Raw genomic sequence first — 16178 nt, forward strand, 5'->3', positions numbered from 1 at the left:
GGATTGCTGCAATGCCCTGCTCCAAACTCTTGCTTTGTGTCCCATTTCACTCCCAAATGTTGTCATTTGAACCCGGTTACCTAAGTCCTCTTCACTTGAGTTGTAAGGATCCGAAGCAGGTACCTAATGGCTAATTATGTTTTAGGACAACTAGTTTGATGCACTTTTGATGACCTTCCACTACATCCTTTTCTCTCTTCTTCGCATGGTCGTGGTAATTGCCTAGTGAAGATCCCACTTTGGGAAAATTTCTTTTGACATGTATTAGATTGGTTGGGAAATTTGAATTACTTATAAGATACTGTAATTTTTCCTTGTGCTGCAGCTGATCCTTCAGGTGTAAGGTTGAACATGGATGCCTCATCCAATAAAATATCCTTGCATGCTCTGGTAGTAGATGTGAAGGGACTCTGTCTTCCGATAAGTATTCAGTTTTTGAGAAATTTTGTGTCTGGATTATGTCGTCTTGGGCTTAAACCATCGAATGATATAAATTTCCATGACATTTGGAAGGAAATTGAACACTATGTTATACGTCTCTCCAACTCATATTTTTATGGGTTTCATATAAAAATCCAGGTTCATTTGGATTAAAAAGAGAGAATATTATGCAATTGTCTTTCAGTGGAACAACATGTCATGCTTAATACTTCTAACTTACTATAATTTATTTCAAATTAGAGGAAATTTAACCGGCGTGGAAGAGAAGAAAGAAATATAAAATTATAGACAATATGATTTTTAGTGTTATATTTTCTTACTTATTAGAATTATGTTTTTGTATATAAATTCATGAGATAAATAATAATAAAGTATGCATAATTAAGTATAAATATAAAAGATAATAATATTATATCTTAGATAACAAAAATAATTACATCTTTTATTATTATGAATATCTATGTAAATTATTGTATATAGAAGAATGTAACCTTGTCGGTTGGAAAATATAAGAAACCTCCCAGTGAATGCGTCATGTATGAACCGAAGCTAGTTTCCACAATGTAAACATTTAGTTAAATGTTGATGTAAAATTTTATTATATTTTTACATAAATTATGTAAAATTTAATATTAATTAAAATAATACATGATATTTAAATACTCAAGTAATATATTATCAACAAATAGAATTTTTATATAAATAATTTTTATTTAAACATTTAGAATTTAACTTGTTAACAAATATAGAACAAGAACAATTTGGTAAAACATACATTCCAGTAATCTTTTATTCATTCAACCAAACACTATAATCTTACATTCCTGCCAAAACCAACCAAACACAGTAATGTAACATTCCCAGTAATCCTATTCCCTGGTAATCTTTTATTCCCACTGGTAATCTTACATTCCGTGAACCAAACGCACCCTTAGGGTAGTGATTTTTTTTAAACCAATCAAATGATCACTTAACTACATGATTAGTATTAATATGATCACCGTACTTTTAGTTTTTTTTGGGATAATCAAATTATATTCATCCAAAGAAAGCAACAAGTTGCTACAAAGAACGTATGAACAGTTATATTAGGCCACAATCATTATACAACTGCCTATTTACATCATCTAGTCTATTCATACTATGTCTATACAATTTGATTCTAACTACCCCTTTGATAATATTGACAATAGAATCAGTCGAATGCATCACACCTCTAAAAAATCTATGATTGCGTTCCTCCCAAATGTAGTAAATGAGTCCATCCCATGCTAGTTTAAGGATATGAACTAGCAGGGATCTATATTTTAAATTACTTACCATCCAGCAAAGCAAGTCATCCCAACTTAGTCATTGTTGTTGCAGTCCACATATCTATAGAACAATGTTCCAGACCTCCTTCGAGAAAGAGTAGTTCAAGAAAATATGTGTTCTAGATTCCAGCTTAGCACCACAATACCCACAATTAACATCTGTGGGTGGGTGTCCCTTGTTCCCATATGTAATGGGGGTAAGGGGGAGGTAAGATAGTAGGCTGCCCTCAACACCAGGTTGAGAGCAGCTTCCGTAGAAGACCTTCGAATTATGAAATGCCCTCCGTGGGACTCGATCCCACGACCTCAAGGTTAAGAACCTTGTGCTCTACCAACTGAGCTGGATAGTTATCTCACAATTAACATCTGTCATCATGCCAAATCTACTCAGTCTCTCCTTAATAGGCAACCTATCAAGGATAGCCATCCACGTGATCAACGAGAACTTGGGGATATGAGCAGGGAACCAGATGATTCGATGTCAGGCTACTTTATTCCTCCTTTCCAGAATTTTATCCCAAATCCAGCTCCTCTTAACTTGCAACCAGCTACAGAAGCAGTGAATAAACCTCTAGCCTTCTCACATATCTTGATCAGTTTCCTGAGTATCCAGCTGAAGTGAAGTTTGCTTTCAACATTCCAATAATCCTCAAGCTTAAGACAGTATGCCTTAATCCAGGCAATCCATAGAGACCCTGTACCAGCTAATATATTTTTAATCAGCATCAGGCAACATGTTCTGTTCCACCCAACTAAATTCTTCAGTCCCAAGCCACCCTCAGACTTAGTAGTACATATATGGCTCTAACTGACTATTGCACCTCGAGCAGAGGAATCATTACCCTTCCAAAAAAAATCTCATACATATTCTCTTTATATTCTGAATTATTCCCTTAGGCAGAATAAGTTGCATGCTCCAGTAATTAAAAATACTGAACAGAACTACTTTTACAAGCTGCAGTCTTCCCCCAAAACTCAATTTCCTACTAGACCACTGCCTCAGCTTGTCCTTGATTCTGTCTAGTAAAGCTGTACAGTCTTTCTTTGAGAGCTTCCGAGTCACTAGGGGTACCCCCAAATATATGACAGAGAGCTGATCAACCCTAAAACCAGTTATCCTTTGAATATGCTCTAAATCACCTCCATTAATCCCACAAGCATAGAACTCAGTCTTCTGAGCATTTAACTTGAGCCTAGAAAATTCATAGAACTTATCTAAGATGCTTGTTACTCCCATCACTTAATCCATGGAACCATGGCAAAACAACAACAAATCATCAGCAAAACAGAAATGTGTAAGAGAAATCCTCTTACATCTAGGGTGGAATCTAAAAAATTCTATTTCTGGCAGCATCATCAAGCAAGTTGGATATCACATTCATGACAATTACAAATAGGTAAGGGGACAGAGGGTCCCCTTGCCTAACACCCCTAGAACCTCTAAAGTAACCAACAAGGCTACCATTCAGAGCAATTGAATATCTGGGAGTTGTTACACAAGTTCTAATCCAGCCATAAAATCTAGCAAGTAGCCCCATAGCACCAAGAAAATTCAACAAAAAATCCCAGCTGATTGAATCAAAATCTTTCTGCAGGTCTACTTTTATTGCACACCTAGGTGAGAGGTTCTTCCTAGAATAACCCCTAACAATTTCTTGTGCTAGTAAAATATTATTTGTAATACTTCTGCCCTTAACAAAAGCTGATTGACTAGCAAAAATCATCCCAGGAAAGAACTGAGCTAGCATAGTGACCAAAATCCTAGTAATAGTTTTGTATACAACAGATTAACAGGAAATAGGTCTGAATTCTTTAGCCATACAAGCATTCAAAGATTTGGGTACTAAGACTATAATAGTGGCATTGAAGGCTGGCAAGAGGTAAGATATCTGGAAAAAATACCTCACAACACTAAGGAAGTCTTTGTGCACAATTTCCCAAGTCACCTTGAAGAACCCGGAAGTGTACCCATCAGGTCCAAGACTTTTGTCTTTCCCTTGCCTAAACAAGGCCTCCTTGATTTCACTATATGAGATCTCTCCATCAAGGACCCTCTCTGGACCAATAGGCAATGAATGGTTCAGGAGGTCTTTCAACCATTAAGGAGGACATCCCATAACCTTAGGGTCAGTAGCACCTATAAGTTTGTTGTAAAAATCCACCAGTTCAGCATCCATGCCATCAAATGTCTCAAAAGACTGCCCATTTTCACTCTTGATAACCCTTATAGTATTTTTCTTCTTTTGGGACTCAACCTTCTGATGAAAGAATTTTATGCTTAAATCCCCTTCTTGTAGCAATTAACATTTGTTCTCTGTCTGTAGAAATCCAGTTCTGCCACTTCAAGATCAACTAGATCAGCCTGAGCCTTCTTTTCCTCCTCCAACCCAATTTGATGAGCATCAACTAGGTTAGAGAGTTGAATAGCTTCTAGTTCAGCCCTCTTAGCAGTTACCCTAGCAGACATATAAGAAAAACAATTCATATTTAACTCCTTCAAAATTGTCTTAAATCTTTTCAACTTGTTAAACAACACCTGCATAGCATTACCATCACTGTATGCAAGCTAGGAATCCTTTACACTGCTCAAAAAGTTATCATTTGCAGTCCAACAGTTAAAGAACTTAAACAGTTTTGGCTTATGGATCTGAGTATCTTTCTAAGTCCAAAGAATCCCAGGACAGTGATCTGAAGCTCCAGGGGCCTTGAATTCAACAAATGAGTCTAGAAAGTCCAGCATCCATTGAGGATTTATAAGGATTCTATATAATTTCTTAGCCAAATAGGATTCCTCCTACTTGTTGGACCAAGTGAAAAGGGGTCCAACAAAATGATGATCCTGCACTTCCAAATCCTCCATGCAATCTTTAAACTCTTCCATGTCAGGTGAAGTAAGTGAGCCTAGAGAAGTATAGCCAGAACTCTCTTGGGCTTCAGCAATTACATTTAAATCACCCCCAATCACCCAAGGCTTAGAACCTATCTCTCTCTCCAAATTCCTTAAATAGTCCCAAAGGCCTCTCATTGACTGACTATTGTTACTTCCATAGATTGCAGTAACTACCACACTGTGACCAGTAATATCACCCATAATGGACAAAGCTTGGTTACATCCCCCAATCACATAGAAGGACAACCTCTTCTTCCACAAGATCCAAAGTCTACCACCATCAATGAAATGGTAATTTGTCTCATAATTCCACTTATCTGAAATAACAGCAGCAAGCTTGGAAACATTAATACTTCTAACCCTAGTCTCCATGAAGCATACCAGATCCACCCCTAAATTCTCAAGTCTTTAAAACACCTTACCTTGCTTGAGGGTACTATTAATACCCCTCACATTCCAAAAGCAGATAATCATTTAAGCAAGGAAAGGTAGGCCACCAATGTCAGCCCCAACACTTGTCACATTACCTTTAGCCTTCTCAACCATGTCCTTTTTCTTGGCTTTAATCTCATTGAGCAGTATAATAACTCCCATAGCAGCTGCTCGAGGCTTTCTAGTGCCATCACAACCTCCACTACCTGCCAATAATTCTATTTTACCAGAAGATTTGACATTCTCCTTTTTCCTTCCTTTAACTTTCTTCTTTTGTAAAATGAAATCCTGCAGGGAGGAGAAGTCACCACCAACAAGAGGATTATCTTGGCTTCCCCTTGGTACAACCTTATTCCCATCCAGCTGCTCTACTGCTTCATCAGTAGCATTAGCAATACCACCAGCCTGATCCAATTTAGCATGACCAACACCAGCCAAGGAAGTAACTCCAGCAAGAGAATCATCAAGATCATCTATAGGTGCAACCATATTCCCAGCCAACTCATCTACTGCTGCAACAGTAGTAGACTTCTGAACCACTCCATCAGTCTGATCCAGCTTAGCATGATCTACGCCAGCCAAGGGAATAACAACACTCCTATCTTAAAGGGCCTCCACAATCATATCTACAACAGCACCAACCTGCAGCTCAGAGTTTCTTGAACACTCCATTTTAACATCAGAACTGGAGACATTAGGAGGAGGAGAGCTAGTGAAGCCACCAATCTTTCCAACCAGCACCTCCTTTTCATTAGTCTTAATAGGATTAAGAGTAACTTTCTTCCTCTAGATTATAGTTTCCTTGCTCTTCAAAGGAGCAGTGGGTGATGCCTCTGCACATACATTAGAGTGATATCCAAAAACTTTACAATTCGAGCAGAACTTAGGCAGCCAAGGAATATGAACCCTAATCCTCACTACATATCTATCACTCAACACAACTTGAATCATCTCAGGAATCTCTACACCTGCTCCAATTTCCACACATACCTTAACATACTCAAGCCTCTCTTTAGATGATGTGATGGAATCCATATACAATGGATGCCCTACAACATTAGCGATGTAGCTAAGACCCAACCTAGTGTAGAGTTCCAGAGGTATGTTGTACAACTGAACCCAAATCGGAATGTGCTTGAGATCAAAATCAAGCCTCTGTAAGTTTGGCTCCCATTTCCACAACACGAGCGGCTTGTTTTGCACATGCCATGGTCCGTTTTCAAGGATCCAATCTCTCATATCTTTATTCGAAAAGGAGAAAACATAGAGGTTTGCACCAACAATACTGACCTTTACAGACGAGGTTTTCCCCCATAGGATTTCCGCAATTCTCTGCATCGAGCCAAAATTTGGAGCCTCTCCTATAAATTGCCCCACAAACGCATGGCTCCAATCAACAATCCCCTCATCAATCACAGTATAAGGAGGTTTGTTAGTGGAAACCCCCTCTAAGACCTCAGGCGAAAAGAAATTTAGGGATTGTTCTTCAACTCCCCCAAATGACTTCAATCCAAATTCGAAGCCATTTGATACCCAAACGCCTCCAACCAACCTCTTGACACTCAGAATCACCAAAGAAAGAAGGAGAATCAACAACGAAGAAGCTGACCTGAAGATCCATTAGTCCAGCTAACATGCGCCCAGAGAGAGTTCATCGTTGTTTTTTTTTTAAGTTTTTGTACTTTGAATTTTAATAATATGATTATATAATAATTATTTAAGTAGTTTTAATGTAGTCACTTATTGTTAAAAACAAACGGGACAATTGATGTGGTTATTATTGATTAACGATAAGTAAGATATTCAAATCAGTTATACCGTCTGTTTTTAACGGTAAGTGATTGTATTGAAATAATTTATATAGTTATGTGGTCATGTTACCAAAATTAAAAGCATAGGTTCATATTAACACTAACACCATAGTTAAGTGATTATTTGAGTAGTTTACTTTTTTTTTACAGAGACAACGACGTCTTGGAGCGAAAACAAAATCAACAAGGACGGTAATATGCAAGATATGCTTACAGAAGCTGGTTTTCTGGAAACCATTTCCTTGTTTATGCTTTTCGAATGTTGCTTTACCTTTAAACCATTTCCTCCCATTATTTTATTAAAACCGAGACCTTGTATGGTCGAAGTTGCAGCACCAGCACTATGATCATCTTCGGTTATTAGTGTATCCATATATCTCGAAACTCAGTCCACCACCCAAAATAACAAGTATATAACCATCTTAAGCCTAAAGAAATCAAACAAAACTGGGAAGCAGCCCCAGAAATGGAGGCAAGGGTAACCTATGTCGAATGAGTCAAACTCTTTTACATGACAACCGTATCTGAATGATAATCGGAGATTAACGACATTCTGAATGATAATTCTCGGGAATCAAGATCACAATAAACTTATTCTTGATGTTCTCCTACATTTCAGGTACAACACAAATCTTCGCAAACATCTCAAAGTTCCTTTTAACAACTTCTATTCTTTTCGACAAATTCATCAACCAGCATCACCGATCTCCCCTCAACAAAACTCAACGTCCCAACAAATCACAACCAACAACCGAAGATGCACAAGTTCTTAAATAAGATTTTAGTATCAAATCTAACCTTTTCTTAAGTTTAAATAAGCCAAATATTAGAAGATAGTGAAAAATGCCATGGTAAAAAATTGAATTTTTTTAATACGAAAGTTCAGAAATCGGATTCCTAATATTCACATAAACTCAAATGGTTGAAGATCCCTTGGTCTTTTAATAACGCCTAAACCAAGTTTAATAGAGCATCATAATACAAGTACAGTTACATACTAAACAGGTAAAGAAAAAAAGCTGCAAACATTGACATTGAAGATCTGTCCAAACTCCAAACTACTGAATACATCAACCCTAACAAGATATAACAAGCTTAGAGATTGCTTCCAACTGATACGCTTCATCTAGAACCACCACAATAAGGTGGCGAACGAATACTAGCGGTGTCCCTTCTTGATCTTCCGCCGTCAGTGGAATATCTTGGAGAGTAGTCACGACCAGGGTTTTAAATAGCGTTTGTGGTCATGTTTTCGGTCGTATCGTGTTTATCGCGGTTACGGACATAATGGATGCCATCGTGGTTACTGCGGGTGTCGCGGTCGTAATTTTTTTTTAAATTTTGTACAACTCATCTTAAAACATAATAAAAATAATTATAATGAATAATTTTTAATGATTTTTAAAATATTTTCTAAAAAAAATTGACATATATATAATATAGTTTAACCAAATAGACTTTAAAATGTTTTCGAAAAGATGAAGTAAGCATTTTAATTTGAATAATTAACTATTGAACTTACTTACTATAAAATAGATGAATTAAATTGTATTAAATTAAAATATAAAGGCAGAATGCAAAAAAACACTAGAATTTTATTTTGATAAAAAAAATAGTGTAAGATACATTAGTTGTAATATTAAAAATACCCACAAAAGAATTAACAAATTTATATATATTTTTGTTATTTTAATGAATGTAATTTAAAGACACTTAACAACATTCCAAAGTGGTAAAGATTTTTAACTTCACTTGCCAAAAATATATATATTAAATTAAAAGACCCACAAATTGCAATATATATATATATATATATATTTTTCTGGAGAGCAGTTGGCAATGTTTTCTTGGAAGTCACCTTCTACTCTTCCACTCCTAACAAAAACCAGCCAGCCAGCCAGCCATGTTTTATAACTTAATCTTTCCTTTGATGCCATTATACTGTTTATCATTTCTTTCTTTCTTCCAAACTCTTTGAAAACTTCTCTGTAACTCTTTTTTCTCTCATGCAATCTTCAAAAGCTTTACAACCCATTTCGTTCACAGCCCACTTCTCCACCATGCTCAAACTCCTCAACAAGAGAATCAAGCGTCTCTGTTCTCGCCTCCTGTAGCCTGTTTGCCGACGATCCAAGTCTATCATCCTCATCAAAAGGTTTCGAAAATTAGACCCCAAGACTCGGACTGATTATCAATGACAGATGTACAAATTTAAAAATGGAGGTCCAAAATTTTAATTTCATTTTCTTAAAATTAAGTATTTGGATATGCAAAAATTATAATTTTTTTCTTTTTTCCTTAATACATTAAATTAAATTTAACTACATTTTTAAAATAATAGGATGCACTTGGCCCTTATAAGGGTTTAGTGCTTGGCCCTTATAGGGGCTTAGTGCATTCGTCACTGCTAATAATGGGTCTTCCAAAGTTCACCAAGATGTTTGGTGATGTTTGATGTTGTAACGGGATTAATGGGAAAAACGGTCTATTATAACCGCGATCGATCGTTATTTGTTCAATTACGGCCGTTATCAGTCGTTATAGGTGTGATTCCGTTTCACACCGTGATTTCGGCTGATATTGATAACGGGAGCCACCGATACCGCGATATAACGGCTGTTATACCGTTGCACGGTCGTTTTTTGAATCCCTAGTCACGACCTTGATATGGTGAGCGCCTTGGAGATCGACGATACGCATAGTCGTCACGACCACTGTGATACCTGCCACGGTCACCCCGACCACCTTTCCCCCCAAATACATTAATATCACAAATATTAGTCACAATCGTTGCGTCCTGTTTTCTAACAAATAAATTTATTTAAAATTTCAGAATTACCATAGTCTCTGGTATTTTTCAGTCCAAGATAATGCCCTGGTGTTGAAGTCCCTGGCCGTTTCCTACGTGACTGAAAAGAAGACAAAACACCTTAATATTCAAATAGGCAAATATTGGGTTAGCATCATCAAAATGGTTTAGGGTCTACAACATTTATCATCAAAATCCTAACATGTTACTCTAAAAAAGGGGGAAACACTTCATTTGGGATCACCTGGAAGGTGAAAATGGCCATTGAAAGAGAGGAAAACGGCAAGCATGATACACATCCGGACACGACATGAGTATTTCCTATATTATATAAATGCCATACGTGATATACCATAAAAGCCTGATTATAAAGTTGTTGTATCGGCCGTTGATTAGTTGAGAGTTGAAAGTGAATGCTGAGGTTGTGTAGTTGTTGGGAAAAAGTTGCTAATTTAGTTTATCACATGTATTTTCAAGCTGTTTTAGCTGGCCATTGATCAAGCTTGTTTGACTTAAGTTGAGATGGATGATCTCATAATCTTTGATTGCTTCCAACATAGCTGACACAATACTGTTCTGAATATAGCCAGAAAACCTCCAGGTTAAGAAGGTGATAAACACACAACATTAAAATCTAAGCATCAAGGATAGAATCAGATTACCCTCTCCACAGTTACGTATCGACCTTCTAAAACTGATTGGTTGAGATACTTGATGCAGCGGTCGGCATCTTCAACACTGTCCATGGTAACAAAAGCAAAGCCACGAGATATGCGTGTGCGAGGTTCACGACCAGAAAACATGATGCCACCTTCAAACAGAATCAACTCATTAATCATACATTGAGATGGGCTAGTAGCAATAAAATAATAGGAAAAAGAACCCCCAGAATTTTGAGTAAATAGCAGAAAAACCAAACCTTCCCCTCCTTGGAGAAGTACTCTTCAAGGTCCCTCTCTGTGACCCTTTGAGATAGACCAGTCACATAAAGTGTGTTTCCAGGATTTCCAGCTTCAGCCCTAACACATAAATACAAAAGAATATAAACAGGTAAATAAATAAAGGGGCATTTGAAATCCAGCATTCATGTATGATAATTCAAGATATGGTGGTATAAGCATACACATTGCAGCTCAAGTCACAACCACGCAGAGGAAAACAATGTCAAATCAAATCTGACCTGCCACGACTTCTTGACCTGGATAAGGAGAAAAGAGCCAAAACAAATCACAATAATTAAAAAATGATAAGGAATGCTTCACAAAATGAATTTAAATCGAGCAAGTGGGCAACAGACCTGCCGCGACTGCGTGACCAAGACCTATGCCTTGACTGAAGACACAAACGAACGAACCCAAAGTCTCTATAAAAAATAATATTTTTTTATTATTAAGATCACTTTCAGCTTTTAAATTACAATCATTAAATTTTTAATTATTTTTATTATTGTCACTGTTGTTAAAACTAATGATGTGAAACGTTGTAATTTTCTTCTTAAAAAATTAAGATTTTTCTCGTCTATAAATATTCAGTATCCGTAAATTTCATCCGACTATCTTCAAAAATTTTGTTTACTTTGCACATTTTAGACTTTCTGGTTTCTTAAGACAGTTATTCAATTTACCAGAAAGCTCTGACCATAAGGATATCCTATACCCTAATCAATGCCTTTTTCTTACCACATAAAAAATGACAGCAAATAACATGATCCGATTCCATTTTTTAGGTAAATTTAAGGCAGATACAAAGTACAATATATAATATATATTTAAACACTCTCAATCATTTGATAATAAATTTATAATTTTTAATATTTATGATGTTTACACCCAAATCTTTAAAGGATAATGATAAATCTCTTAACTATTAAAATCATTTAATTCATACTCTCACTCTATTAATGTTGAAGACACCAAATTTCGACCATTTCCATTCAATTAAAATTATTATATTATATAATATAGTTACGTTTTATATTTTATAATACACATATATTTACATTATGTTATTTTATTTACAGGCTTAAACATGTAGCCCAACAATCCTTTTGGCAGACCCACACTACACAACTCCAGCAGCCCACCATGCGAAACCCTAGCTCTCCTTCACTCATCCACAGCGCCGCATCACCCATGGTCGAGACTACCACAGCCGCACGTCTAATTTCCCAAACTTTCTGGCACAAAGATCTCGGTCATCACCAACCACGCGAAAAACGGGCAACCAATCAACAAATGGAAGAAATTTAGTTCAAATAGGACTCAAACTATAATCTAAAAATAGTATTTTCTAGACTATAAATAAGATGTAATCCCCATTGTATTTTTCACGATTGACATACGAAAGATAAGAAAATATTGCAAGCAACCATCAGAGTATTTATTCTTGAAAAGAAAATACAAGGCAAGGGCTCTTACCTTTTTCTTTTTTTTTCATGCATCCTTGTAGTCTCTGTTTTGTTGTTTGGGTACACGAGATAAAACTGTTTCCCCGAGGCCTATTTTGTAAAACCACCTGGATTTTTGAAACGAGGAGAGGAAAACCTTTTGGAAAGTAATTTTTTTTCTTTATCTTCGTGATTTGCCGCCGATGAACGACGGTCGCCGCCGTTGAATGGCGACGGCGAGGCGGCAAAGGGGGGTTGTTTTATGGTTTTTGAAGAACATTGGGTTGTGTTCTTCATTCCTCAAGAACGGCGAGAGAAAATGAAGATAGGGAAGGGGGCCTCGGCTGAGAGAAGAAGAGAAATGAAATTTTTAAAAACATTTATTGGGCTTTATACTAACCCGTTTGACCGTGACCCGACCCACCATACCCAACAAGATATGCGCGTTTCTGTTGTAAAAGGGTAAACTTTGTTCTCGATCCCCGCAGATTTAAAAAATTCAATTTTAGTCCCAAATCAATTTTAATTCCCCTGATTGCTTCGAAATTTTGGCCCCTGATTTACTTTTATTCCAATTTAATCCCTTCATCTTTGAATTTCTTTTCTTAATTTCACATTTTTACCTATTATTTATTTTTATTTGTTATATTTTCATTAATAATTATATCTATATTTATATATATATTATTTTTTTCTTTATTTATTTTTATTTTTTTATTATATATATATATATATATATATATATTTTAGTGTTTCATTCTATTATCTATATACGTATACTCTTTTTATCATTATTATATATATATATATATATATATATATTATATATATATATTATACTTATTGTTTCATTATCTTTATGTGTATTTTATTTATTTATGTATATTATCCCTTTTTTATCATTATTTCGTATTTATATTATTATTTACTATTATTTTCCTATTCTTTATTTATTTATTTTGTTTCTTGTCTTTATTATTTTATTTTATTTTTTTTCTTTTTATTTTGTTAAATTTATTTATTTATTTTCTTTATTTTATTATATTTTTGTATTTAACATGTTTCTTGACTTTTTAAGAGTACATTTTCAATCAATCAGAGGTAAGTTTTAGGATCGTTATTTTACCTTGAGATTTAAAGTTACGATTTTTCTTAATCGAAGACAACTGGAAATTACGTAGTACCGAAAGGGCAGTTCAAGGGTGCTAATCCTTCTTTGACTGTAACCGACTCCCGAATCCGACACATCTTTGGTAAGACGCAGATCAGTTAAGTAATAAGGTATCCGATCAATCCATTTTATTCACAAAATAAATGATCGGTGGCGACTCCAATCCATTAAATCTAAGTCGAATCCCAATTTCGGGGCCCAACCGAAGGACGGTTCCGACAGCTTGGCGACTCCACTGGGGACACAGGTACGTGAGTCAGGCTAAGGTAATTTCCAGTTGTCTTTTTAACGAAAAAGGTAAGTTTAAATTTTAAGTTAACATTTCGATCCTTATTGCTTACTTTTGATTATATTTTTGAGTAAATAGTTGTACTAATCATTTTCTAATGATTTTAGCCTTCAAAGCTTGTTTTTCACTTAAGGCTCTAAACCCGAGCTCCGAACCTTATTTAAGTGGGGTGAAAGTGGCACCTTCGTATGAATTTATTCACCGCACATGCCTAGCAAGTAGCCTTCGGGATTCATATACCTTATGTCTTCGTGTGAATTTATTCACTTTTGCTTCATGTTAAGACTGATGAGCCCTTAATCAGAGCCTTGGTTCAATTCTGGAATCCGGGATACAATTGCTTCACTTTTAATCAGGAGGACATGGTGCCCACCATTGAAGAGTACACTACACTGCTGCACTGCGAAAACATCAAACTAGAGCGAGCTTACATTAAACAAATCAAAAGTCAGCCTTTCAAGAATGCACTGGCCAAGGTTGTCGGGGTTGACAAAAAATGGGTAACTGACCGGGCTCGATGTAAAGGCAGTGGGGAAGGAATTGCTTGGCTTCATATCAAGCAACTGATGAAGAACCATCCCGATGAGTGAAAGGCAATAGACCTATTTGAATTGGGTCTGTATGGTCTGATTATATTTCTGAAGACTTTGGGATACATTGATGTTGCTGTGGTAGAGCTGTTTGAACAACTTCCGAAGCGAGTCAACCCAACACCAGCCATCTTAGCTGAAACATTTTGATCTCTCAACTATTACAGAAGAACCGGCGGAGGAAGGTTCATTAGGTGTGCTCAGCTTCTTCAAGTCTGGATTTACAACAATTTCTAGAAGACTAATGGGGGTTGCTTACCACCGATTCAGCACTACCTATTCACCTTTGGGAGAATTCATCACTAGGAAATAGCATGAGGGTGCTTCAAAGGAAAAGTGGATGAAAGTCTTTACACATCTTCAGGATCGGGATATTACCTGGCGAGCTCCCTGGTTGTTCCTTGGTGATGATCTTTTCCGTTGTGGGGATTCTGACACTATGACCTTACTTGGACTTTGGGGTACAATTGGGTATGCTCCGTTGTTAGCACTTAGATAGTATGTGGCATGTCAGTTTGTCCCAGCAATAAGTAGACTAGCTAGATCAGAGTTTGTGTATCACAGTGAAAACTATAAGAAGATGATCAAGAAAGCAACTGATTCATGGAAAAAAGTATTCCGGATGGATGTTGTAGCTGTCAGAGACATACTTACTCTGGATTATGTGGAGTGGCGAAGATTGAGGAAAAATGACAATATCCCGGTGCCAGACTGTGAAGACACCCGGACCATGGAGGAACATCTCAAGCATGTTCCTTCCGAACTTGAGATAGCCAAGGCAGAGTTCAAAGCTGTGAACAATGAGCTAAAGCAAAGGGTAAAGGAGCTTGAAGCTGAACGTTATCAGTGGAAGCTAGATGCCGACTCTCAGAAAGATCGAGCAGACAAACTGGAAAGAGAACAGAAAAGAGTTCGTTTTGAGCTTGAAGACTTGAGAAAGGGGTATTAAGATAAAGTCAAGGATAACTCCAAGTTAAAAGTGACATCCGAATACTGGAAAGACAAAGCTCACAGCCTAAAAAGGAAGTTTGAGGGGCCTGATGAAAGAGCTTGGAAGGAATAGTTTAAAACTGCTCAGAGACGCTTAGTAGACAGTCAACATCAGAACCAACGCTTGAGAATCCGGGTGGCTGATCTAGAGAAACAACATGAGAAAGATGGAAAAAAAATAGTTGAGTTAGAAGCCATTGTAAATGGGTTCAAGAAGCAAGGGAGTGAACTTCATATAGTGCCCTTTGACGGAGGTTTACAGTGGCGTGTTCGTTGGGAGCAAGCACAACAAATGGTGAAGGCCAGAGACGTAGTCATCCGGGACTTCCTGGAGCAAGTACAGAAGGCAACCCGTCATCTTCACGGCCTGGCAAGAGAAGCTGGAGTGGTTCGACAAGGCATTCAACCAGTGACAGATGAAGACAGAAGATTTGTCAAACTTACTAGAAGCTGTTTGGGGTCTAGAGGATTTAGTCCAGATGTACCTTTGATTATTTTTATGTCTTTAAAAAGATAAAACATTTTTGTCTAAATAAGGATTATTTATAATAATGGACATTTTTTGGATCAATGCCTCTAAATTGAATACTCATGCATTGCATTCCTTGTATTTTATAGTTCATGTTTACTTTTATATTTTCCATGTTTTTACATTCATATTAATTAACAGAACATGTCTCAGAAAGGGAAAGAGCAAACACCAAGTTTACCACCGCAAGCATTATATACACCTCATCCACATAACACTCAAGCAAAAAAGAAACAAATGGAAGCCATAATCGAAAAGATTGAGGAAAACATGGCAAAACTGCAGAAAGAGTTGGAGGAAAAAATGACCCAGAACAGTAAGGGTACCTTGGATTCCATAACGAAAAGCCAGGAGTCCTTAGTCGACCAAATCATTGCTAAGCTGTCTGGTTTACAACAACAGGCAAGTGCACTCAGAGTAGGTGCGTCTGAAGGGGTAACCATACCACCAACCCCATAGGTGGTTATTTCACCCGGACAACAAGGGGACTCATCTGCTACCAAAGAGAAAATTGTATTGGGTGTAAA

General features: G+C 36.7%; 1 pseudogene; it reads right to left on the reverse strand.

Moving 5' to 3' along the window:
- Nucleotides 1–8009: 8009 nt before the first annotated feature.
- LOC120195334 lies at nucleotides 8010–14263 on the reverse strand (annotated as a pseudogene).
- Nucleotides 14264–16178: the final 1915 nt, after the last annotated feature.

This window comes from Hibiscus syriacus, unplaced genomic scaffold, assembly GCF_006381635.1.
Source record: "Hibiscus syriacus cultivar Baekdansim isolate YM2019G1 unplaced genomic scaffold, ASM638163v2 tig00117012_pilon, whole genome shotgun sequence".
NCBI lineage: Eukaryota > Viridiplantae > Streptophyta > Magnoliopsida > Malvales > Malvaceae > Hibiscus > Hibiscus syriacus.